Raw genomic sequence first — 10,850 nt, 5'->3', positions numbered from 1 at the left:
GCCAGCTCTTGAGATGTCTTTATTCTGTTTCTGCATAGTCAGGTCATTCACCTATTGAAATTAATAAAGGAAAAATAAAATACTCTGAGCTAGATTTAAAAGAAAAAGAATACTGTGGAACCAAAAGAAGTGATAGTTAAAAGAGAAATTCCAAAGATACAAGCAAAAGTTGAACACACAGTTGCCACTGAATTCCATTGGGCATGGTGTATCTGACTTCTGTGCATCTTTGAACATCACAGTTGTCTATGGGTCACATGTAAACAACAGGGTTGGGTACATCTCTTCTTTGTGAGGTTTTACATGAGGCATTTGTCCTTTAAACTAGTTTTCTGTTTATAAAGACTAATCCATCTGTTTTAAAATTCTAAAACTGCTGCTTTTAGCTTGCCAAGGTTGCTAGCGTTACAGTAGTATTTGGAAATCTCACTGTGGGGACGCAGTCATGCTTGCTTTTTTATTAACATCAGTTTTTAATACCACAAACACAAAGCTAGGAGGCAAACTCTATTGAGGACTACTTTGTCGGAAGATAGTGACTCCTAAAGAACGTAGCTTTTATTTCCAAAAAGAGTTAGGAAAAAGTCAAGAACATTAATATTCATCATAGACTGTGTAAGCTTTGTGTTACGAAACTGAGACTTGTAGCTGCTCTCATGGAATTTCATTTTATGGAGAACCTGCCATTGTGTTGCCATCTTGCTTGACATTTCACGTTCCTGTATACAGTAGGAATCAGAGTCTCAGCATTTACCTGAATTTACACTTCTTAACAGAAAATTGTTTTCCTTCTGAATTTCCACTTAATTGAAAATTGCTAAGACCATTGCCTTTTCCATGCACCTTAACGAAGACTACCAATTTCCTTCCATTGATGAATATACAATATAAAAATGGTACTGATACTGCTAGCTTTAAATTTGTATTAGTAAAAATATTTACATTCTTTGCTTCTTTTAATGTGATTGAGTAGTTGGAAGTGTGAAGTGTGTATGTCAAGGCAAGACTTTGTAGATTCCCAGCTGTTTTCTTATAAACAGTGGCTATCTATAGGCTATGTTTTGCAGAACAAAATTATCCTTTGTAGAGAATGGTCTTTCAAAATGAGCTGGTAGTTTGTGTCCTCTTGGCTTTTGTCTCCCTTTACCCCTTGTCCCCAACACCACCACAAATGGACACATTATTCAGACTAGAAACAATGACAGAGATGTAGTCAGTTTCTCATCTATCAAACATCTGGCACTTTAAATTCTGGTGGGTTTAGGATTGCAAACAGCTATTAGTCCTCTTTTAACTTTCCAAGTGATGTAAATAGACCAATCCATACATGTATCATCATAGCATAATACCACTTAAGTCCATATGTCAGTTGTTTACAGATGTTAACAGTGTGTACTGAAGCCTAGGACATTATAGTCTTACATAGATATATAGATATAAAATGTTTTAAAATTGTAGTAGTCTTGTTTCATCTATTTGTAGAAAATACAGGTTTTAAACATTCAAAACTTCTGAATTCTAGGACGCATTTAGAGCTAGATAATTTTAAAGTGTAGGTTTTTAGTTCTATAATGGTAGTCCAGTTATCAAATTCCTACATAGTTGTTTCATGACAAGGTCCATTGTTATATTACTGCGATAAACAAATAAATTAGAATGTACATGTATGTATTCTAATTGTTTGTGAATGTGTGTCTATATATTTATGCATAAAAATATATCCATAAAAATGAAATAAAGTAGGTATTAAACTTAATTTTTATAACAGTTGAAGATACTATCCCATTAAAATATAAAATTCAGATATAGCTCCACTTCAGTTTTTACAATTAGTACTATGGCATGTAAATTTATCAATAATGATTTCCTTTATTTTTAGTCTTCTTGTAGTAGACCACATTATTCCTATATAACTTACCTATACTCATTCAGTACAAGTCTTATGAGGAGCGGCTGAGGGAACTGGGGTTGTTCAGCCTGGAGAAGAGGAGGCTGAGGTGAGACCTTATCGCTCTCTACAAATACCTGAAAGGGGGTTGCAGAGAGGTGGGTGTTGGTCTCTTCTCCCAAGTGACTAGCGACAGGACAAGAGGAAATGGCCTCAAGTTGCATCAGGGGAGGTTTGGCCTGGATATTAGGAAAAATTTCTTTGCCAGGAGAGTGGTGAAGCACTGGAACAGGCTGCCCAGGGAGGTGGTGGAGTCACCATCACTGGAAGTGTTCAAGAAACGTGTGGACGTGGCATTGTGGGACATGGTTTAGTGGGCATGGTGTCATTGGGTTGATAGTTGGACTTGATGATCTTACAGGTCTTTTCCAACCTTAGTGATTCTGTGATTCTGTCAATAATGCAGAAGATCAAGGAACAATCTAATGAGAAACTGTGAGAAGTCACAGGATAGCTTCAAACATGCAAACACAAAAGTTCTTACTAGAGAACTCCTGGTTAAATCAGTGGATGCTTTGCCTGAGCGCGAGTTCCACGAAATAAGACTGGTCTGGAATATTTTTTATTTGCCAAGTCTCACTTCAGATGTGCTTGATTACTGCAATTGGAATTTCCTACTTTTTCCTTGTGGCAATTTAAATAGATCTATTGTAAATCATTAAGTATCTATGAAGTTAGTATACAACAAAGTCCTAGCTCTGAAATTAATGTTACAAACCTGAACCTTTTCCTTTCATTGGGATTTAGTTCGTCGGATCTGATGTCAAGTTCTGTACTTCTGTATTATGTGTAATAAAGCTCTTCTGACCAGTTGATCATTATTTTAATACCTGTTCCACCTCTGCTACCAGTATATATTTTTATGTGTTATTCAACCAAAATTAAGAACAACTGCTAATATGTAGAAAGATGAAATTCTGAAGAGAAGTCTATATCAGTGATGGTTCATCTGAATACAAATCACAGCCTACTGCGCAGAAAATACTGTTTTGTCTTTATTGGCTGAATAGGAAAAAATTAATTGCAAGAGCTGAAACAGAAAAAGTGGAAAAGCCGTAAAATCTAATACTATGATGTTCTTCACTTTAGAAGTGTTTGATGATGTAGAAAATCTTGGATAAAATGATGTCATAGCACTTTAAGAAACTCGTACAGGAGCTGAGCAAAAAGGGAGGCTGTTCTTCAAGTTAGTCTTGAGCAAGCCAGCGGGATAAATTCAGATGATACTCACAGAATCACAGATTCAGAGTAGAATCATTTTACAACCAAAAATAGGAAAATACACCTAATTTTTTTTTTTTTAAAAAGCCATTGTTCTGAAGAGCTGAAAGGAAGTAAAAATTTCAAATATTTTTGCATATTTAAATTACATTAAAATGGTTAGTAGCTGGATCAAAGAATTACAACTCAGTAAGACATAGATACAATGAGCAGTCTGGATGAAAAGGTATTTTAAATGAATGCAATAGAAAATCAGGAAATTACAAGAACTAAGCAGTATGACTTAAAAAGAAAATTGTGTTTTATTGATCTCTTAGAAACTGTTTACTTTGGCAGTATTTAGTTGATGAGGTACCAGCTTATAAAACTTTAAAAATTTCCTCTCCCTAAAATGAATCACAGGCTGTTAGGTTTCCATGATGTGAGAAGGAAAAAATATCCTGGATCATAAACTAAAGTACAGAAAATGGAGAGCTGGAATAAAAGGTCAATTTTCATCATTTCTAAAGGTTAACAACAAAATGCTTCAGAATTTCTTACTCGGTCTTGTGTTTGATACATTTATTGATCTGCAAAGGTCAGCAAGGAATGAGATAACAAATTTTGTGATGACACAAAGTTAGGAAGGTGATTCTCTAATTAAGTGTTATTAACCACTGTCTGAGACTGGCCAAATTATCTTCATGGTTATCCAATCCTGATTATCAGTTGCTGTGTTTTGTAGGCATAAATACTTGTGTCTATATAATTAAAACTCTGATAGTGAAAACAATTGCAGAAAAACTGTCTAAAAAACCATCTAAATAATTCAATGAGAAAGTTGCATAATTGTTGTATTGCCTATGTTCATGAAGAAGGTGTGTAATAACATTTGTTTCTTTTCTGCGCTGCTGAGTTTAGTGATTTGATTGCGACTGCTGCTTAATCATAAATTTTAACAAAATTAGCAAATGAGGTCAAAATTAGATGGGAAGAGGTATTGCCACATGTATATACAGAAAGGTTATAATGAAAAAGCACAAGACAGGCTTTTTATTTGCCATGTATGAAAGAGGACAGTGTACAAGAAAGAAACCCCTTGATCCTGATCACTTATGGACAGAAAAACCATCAGATCTATAGAACTGCTAATCAATTAGGTAGTTGTTTCGGTAATTCAAGTATTGATTGCGCAGATATCAGAGATGTTCTGTAATACAGCTCTGCTTTACAGATAAGTTGTACTCTGATCTCTCTTGGAACTAATGGGTCATGCATCCCCAAAAAATTCACTTGGCCCGTGTTTCAGTTTCTTATTGTGCTCACCTGCACTCCTTAAGTCTTCCAGTCCGACAGCTGATTTTCTCATTATTAAAGCCTTATTGAGGAATTTATCGTAGTTGCTTTAAGGACTGGAAGTTCCACCTTAAATTCCTATGATGTGTCAGGCAGTGGAAAAGAGATACCTAACTCACCGCTTTCATCAGTAGAAACAGAGTGCAGCAGTATAGGGTAGATACCATAAATCTTTAAGGAAGTGCTTCTGCTGCCAGCCCAAAATGTAAATAACTGTGAAAATGTACTGGCTTTCTTCAAGGATTTGGATTTCAAGCTGGATTTGTTAATAGAGCATTCTCTTCTGGGATACCTGATATCTATATCAGTTGGGAAGGTCATTACTTGAAATACTCCTGGCATGCATTGAATTGTATGCTTGTCTTGACAGAATCAACAGTCACAGTTGAAAACTGGACTGCAAATTCATTAAAATTCTTTCAAAATTTCTCACAACATTGCATGTTTTCTGCAAATTCTTAGCTCAACTACCTCATGTACAGGTATGAACTCTAGTTTGTAAAGATTGGATATTTTTGTGTTAACCCAGGGATTGGTGGCATAAATCAGTTCTTTCCAGACTCTCCTTAAAAGGAAGCACTTTTGGAGCCCTGTAGAAAAGACTGTTCTTTCTATTTTTCTTCTAATTTTAAGAGTAATAACATGGTAGTGTTGAATCTGTATTATTTTTAGCCAGTAAATTATTCCCAGTTTGGTGACTTGTTATGAGTGAACAGAAATTTTGATTTGTACTCTTGGATGTATTAAGCAAGCAGAGACATAGTATGGGTATAAGCAAGGCCCAAAAGAATGGGCTGCTGTGACCAGAAGACCTGGCCAGGAAAACCCAGAAGCAAGGCAGCTGCAAGCAGAGCAGCACTGACTTGCAGAAAAGACATGTACGTGACATCTTTTATGCTGGAATCAAGGGAACCTCACAGACAATTAAAAAAGCCTCGAAGCACCTCTGTAAGTCATGTCTGTCTTACTATACGAATTTTTTATGCTGCAAATCCAAATGTCTTCTCCAAATTGATGGAATGGGCAATGGCCACACGAGGAGTGGTACCCTAAAGGCCTGTCTGCCTGACTTCTCTAACCACAAGAAAAATCTTGACATACATGTTAGGCTAATTGCAACTGTGCTGTTTTTAAATACTACGTATTCTGGTTTTTGATTTTTTTCTTCCTTGTTCATGCTTGAGGAGACAAAAAGTAAGTAAACGGGTTACTTTGTGTGTATATGTGTAGAGGAGACGGGGAGAGAACTGAATCCCAAAATGTTGGTCTTAGTTTGATGAACGTGTTTGCTGTGGTTTCTGTTAGTAGTCTCTTTTGGAAGTTACGCAGTGGAGAACAAACACTTGCGTTAGTCCTGCTTTTCTAAAAATAAAATGTGGCAATATCATGACAACTTTGTTTCTGCTTCTTTGTTAAAGGATCAAGAGCAGAGTCACATCCTTCCCTGGTGTTCTCTTTCTCTCTTTAATTGTGTGATTTGCAGTACCTAGGGGTAACTGTGTATTTTCCTGCCTCTTTTGATTATATCTAATCAGCGTTAATTTTTGTGAGATTTCAGAGCTCAAAAAAGCATTCAGAGCATCAAAAAAAAAAAGGAAGAAGGAGGGAGAAGAACATGAAGGAAAAACCTGGGTTGAATATTACCTTTTTCTGACAATAATTGTTTTGTAAGTGCCATGTCAAAGAGCATTCTAATATTATGTACAAAAAACCCCCGCCCCACTCGTATTACTGAGCGTGATGAAGCCTGGATCATGTTTCAGTTTAAGAATTGTAGTGAATTTGCAAACACACAAAACATCACGAAAGACATGCTGAAATTTTGTCTCAAAATACTGATCTAAAATAAAAGTGCCAAAAAACATCTACATCTTCAGCAGCGTTGTTGCTGTGATAGTCTAAAGATAGAAGGGAGGCAAGGTTTATAGAGGAAGGAAATACATGTTTTATTGGACTGATTTATGTGGAAAGGAAAAGTATGAGATCTGGAGCAAGTAAGTCTTTTTTCTTTTTTAGTCATATGCAACAGAAGAATAACAGTAAAGACACAAACCAAATGCAGTGGGAAGAGTTTGAGATTCATTCATGGTCTTTAATGTAAGAACTACTAAGAAAGAGGTAAGATGGGCAACAGGAGAAAGTTCTGCTAAACTAAATAAGAAACCCTGTTTCAGGAAATCCTCATGTCCAACATAAATCAGAAAATTGTGCGAGTATGTGGTTAACTTTAAGGCCATGTTTGATTTTCATTAGTCGAACACGTAGTTAAGTACTTGTTTGCCTAAAATACCTATTCGAGTTACATCCTAAAAGATGTATAGAGGCTGAACCAGAAATGAGAGCTACTTTAAAGAACTTTGTTTTCGCATACAAGAGCTGAGGGGGGGAAAAATGAATTTCTGGCTCTTCATGAATCCTTACACTTAAAACATGACATTCAGGACATCTTGAAAACAACAAAAAAATCATTGAAATGAGCAGCCCACAGAAGATGGTTTCTCATACAATGTCCTGATGCCTACACTTGTGTTATGAAAGAGTAGGAGAGGAGCGAAAGGAAACAGTGACTCATCCAGATTGGTAGGATTCAAGGTTAGGTAATCAGATAAAATCTCTCGTATCCTCACTTTCTGTTGTACTTAAAATGAATCACCAGTTTATTTTTAAAATGGAACGTATAATTTCTGATACTCTGAAGAGAATGTGGCAACAGAAAAAAGTTTCAAGAAACTTACAGAAAATACTTCTCTTTCCAGTATCATCTGCCACAGACAACACAGTATTTCAATTTGGACCTTGTAGTTCATAGCTGAAAACAAATAGGATAGCAGCAGTGTCTGATTCAGGAATAGAAGAAATTAAAGGAACATGTTTGATAAGTTCTTTAATAGAAATGTAGACCTTCAGTATTGCCGTCATAAGGATATGATCAAATTAAAAGAAAAAGAAGTAAACCTGTATAAAAATCTAGCATTCCTTATCCTTAATTAAACCCCTGAAAAGAGACAGATCTTACACTGAAATGTGTGGAAATATCTCTCAAGAAACAACCTTTGACTTCAGGAAGCATACTCTAGAAACCATGTAAAAGTGGGTTATTTAAGATAGGCAACAGGGCGTCAAGAGATGCATCTCTCTCCTTTGACTGTAAAGAAAGCCTCTAGACAACTTTATCCTGCAGTACTGTTAAATTTTCAGATGACTTAAGTTGGGAGAGACTAATATGTTCTTTTTCTCATCATAGATGGGAAGGATGTCTGATGTCTACGGTGAGCTCAGAGGGAAGGTTGGCTAGGTGGAGATTGGTGAAGGGGTTGTATGAAATTGTGCCGAAGTAATATTAACACAAACTTCCACTGGTTGAGGCACCTTATCTTGAAATTGAAAACTAGGAGAAATTGTTGTGATTATTTGTACCGATGTTTTGTTCCTGTGTCAGTCTCGGCAAAACAGATCAAGCTATGGGTTGTCCTTATTTTTTATCATTAAACAGTATCAAAGTACAGTGGCTTCAGTCATGCAGGCTGATCCACTGCTGCTAGTTTCATGAGCAAGGCCAGCGGTATTTGCTATTATATTGAGACTAAAAACTCTCTGAAAAAGGAAATTGTAATTTAATTCATCTAAAAAGTGCAATTCATTTATGTGATACTATACAAACGAAAGTAATACAAGCACAAGGAGTACATCTGTCTGTGGATAAAGCATTAACTTATGTAGGAAAAAATGTCATTTGAAAGGAAAAGAATGAAAAAGGAAAGACAAGACAAATTAACACTGAAAACACTGAAAGTACTTTCTATTCATTCTTCTAGGGACAGAATACTCTTACTAATAGTTTTTAAATATACTACCATAAAATTAATATGCCTTTTAAAAATAACATGTCTAGATGTTGAAGGTGATTTCACATATAAAATTGTAGTATTTCAATGTTTTAGAAGTATAATTTTGCTTTTTTATTAAATCTTTCTGCAATCTCCATATGCCAAGAGCTATTTTTTGCTTCTCCATGAGAAGTTTTCACCATCAAAAAGATCTGCAGGTAAATACCAGTAATATAAATACAGGATGAAATTATTTATGGAGAGAAGACACACACCATGCTAGAACACAATGAGACAGACTGTGATGCAGTCCTAGCTCAACAGGAGGCTCAAATCACAGTGGGAATTACTAACAAAACCAGCCCTTAATTCTCAGGTTTGTTCTGCCCAAAATTGGTCAGTTGAGAGCTGTTGTGCCGCTGTTATTGTGTCCATTCATTTTCCATTCCCTCACTGTGCAGAAAAGACAGTCTGAACAGGACACTGATTTTGATTTTTACTGCATTTCTACCCTGTTCCCAAAAGTGTCTTTGTATTCCTGCTCCAGGGACAAGACAAAGGAGACTTTCTGTTATACAGGTCTCCAGTTAAGAAAGCGGGGTGGGGGGTGGGGTGGGGTGGGGGTGGTGGTGCAGGGAAGGAACGAAGGAAGGGGGGGGGGGGAGACAGTGAGAAAGAGAGAGAAAGAAAGAGAAATAAAGAGAAAGAGGAAGGAAGAGAGGAGAAAGGAAGGGGGGGGGGGGGCAGGGAGAGAGAGATCCCTGCTGGATGACAATAAGTCTCATGAGATTGTTTTGCCCATGGTAGCAAAACAGGTAACAGAAGGTGGGGAACAGCAGAGACCAATTTAGCAACACCCCATGGGAAACCAAGTGAGCAATTACACTACTTTTCTGCAGAGTAACATGCTATTTTGTGGATGAAGGAGCACCCCATTGTTGTGAGCCACAGTTGGTTCAGTGATACTAAACTTCATTAGAGCTGTCATGAGCTCAAACAGAGTAGTGCCACTCACGGCTCTGGGGAACACAAGACAATGTGGGGGTTTTGTTTGTTTTTGGAAAGAGGGACAAATACAGGGTTTTACCCTGGTAGTATTTTTTAGGCATCCTTATTTTCATCCTTATTTTTTCATAATCACTTTATGATTCTGCCCAGCAATTTCTTCTCTATGTACAGCTGCTTGTTACACATCCTTCTGAGTGTGTGGGTGGTTTCGGGCTGTAGGCAATACTACAGCTGTAGACAATACAGGCAGTCATCAGTAGCTGTTTGAGAATTCCTTTCTGCAGAGTGCTGTTTCTTTGATTGATTACATGCCAGCTTTTAGTTGGGCAGGAGTGCTTTTAGAAGCTCACAAATTTAGAATAATCAAAGGAGGCTGAAGGGAATCTGATGGTAGGGGAGAACAGAGGTAAAGTAACTAGATGTGGATGAGAAATGCAGATGTCTCAGCGACTCATGTACATTTCACTGCAGTACATAAATAGAATTCATGCTATCATTATGGTTTTCATATCAACAAATGCTCTCTCAATGTGTAATTGCCTTGTTACACACCCTTGTATATGCCTCTGCTCTCAAGGTGCTAGGCAAGTTACTGCTTTGGACTATAAAGACACCTATCCGCAGCTACTTAAAAATGTGCAAATTTTTACTCAAAATTTATCCAAACCTCAGAAATAAGTAATGCCGTGCAACGTTGTTCCATGTTTATAACATTATCTATTCCACCTATTCCTGTGGGATGCAGCCTTTAAGAAGGATGACTGTACTGACTGCTAGGTACATGCAATGGAAAAATTACAGCTTTAAGCTTCCTTCATTGTTATGTGTTCATCAGGCGTTCTGTAGTATCACACTTACAGCAGTCTTTTTTCTGCAAGACAGGGAGAACCTTGTGTAGGAGTGAGCTGATTGAGACAGTACACATCTAAATTTTTATTTTCTTTACTTTTCTTGTAATTTAATACAAGAAATTGTGAGGCTTTATCCAGCTGACCTGCAAACCGCCCTTTAAAGCATTTTAGTGGAAAACAGCTTGGGTGTCCGGTATAGTGTTACTAATATATAGCCATCATTTAGAAATGAGACTAGAATGCTGTTCATATAATTCTGGCAGAATACACAAAGCTTTTAAATGGGGACATTAATTACATCCAGTGTTTGTACTGTGTCTTGCTGCTGTTACAGAAGCCAATATAAATTCTATACACAGAACTTGTCAGCAACCATCCTCAGTAAAGATCAAGCTCTGTGTTCTGAATCCTCTAGAGAATACTGTGGTACAGACTACAGACTGATTCCTCCACAGACTATAGTACCTTGAGCATCACCCCAATAACAGCTAAAATCTAGTGGATTTCCTCTGACTTGCAATGGAAAAGGGATTCATTTGGTCCTTTGCAATTTGTTTGTCAGAACAAAGAGGAAAAAGGAGAAATTGTTCTATTTGGGGGAAAGCTTTTATAAGGGAAAACTGTCATTATTGTACATGATCATGATGAGCATTGCCATAG

This window comes from Gavia stellata, chromosome Z, assembly GCF_030936135.1.
Source record: "Gavia stellata isolate bGavSte3 chromosome Z, bGavSte3.hap2, whole genome shotgun sequence".
NCBI lineage: Eukaryota > Metazoa > Chordata > Aves > Gaviiformes > Gaviidae > Gavia > Gavia stellata.
The sequence above is the reverse complement of the archived record's forward strand: the minus strand, read 5'-3'. Positions refer to the sequence as shown.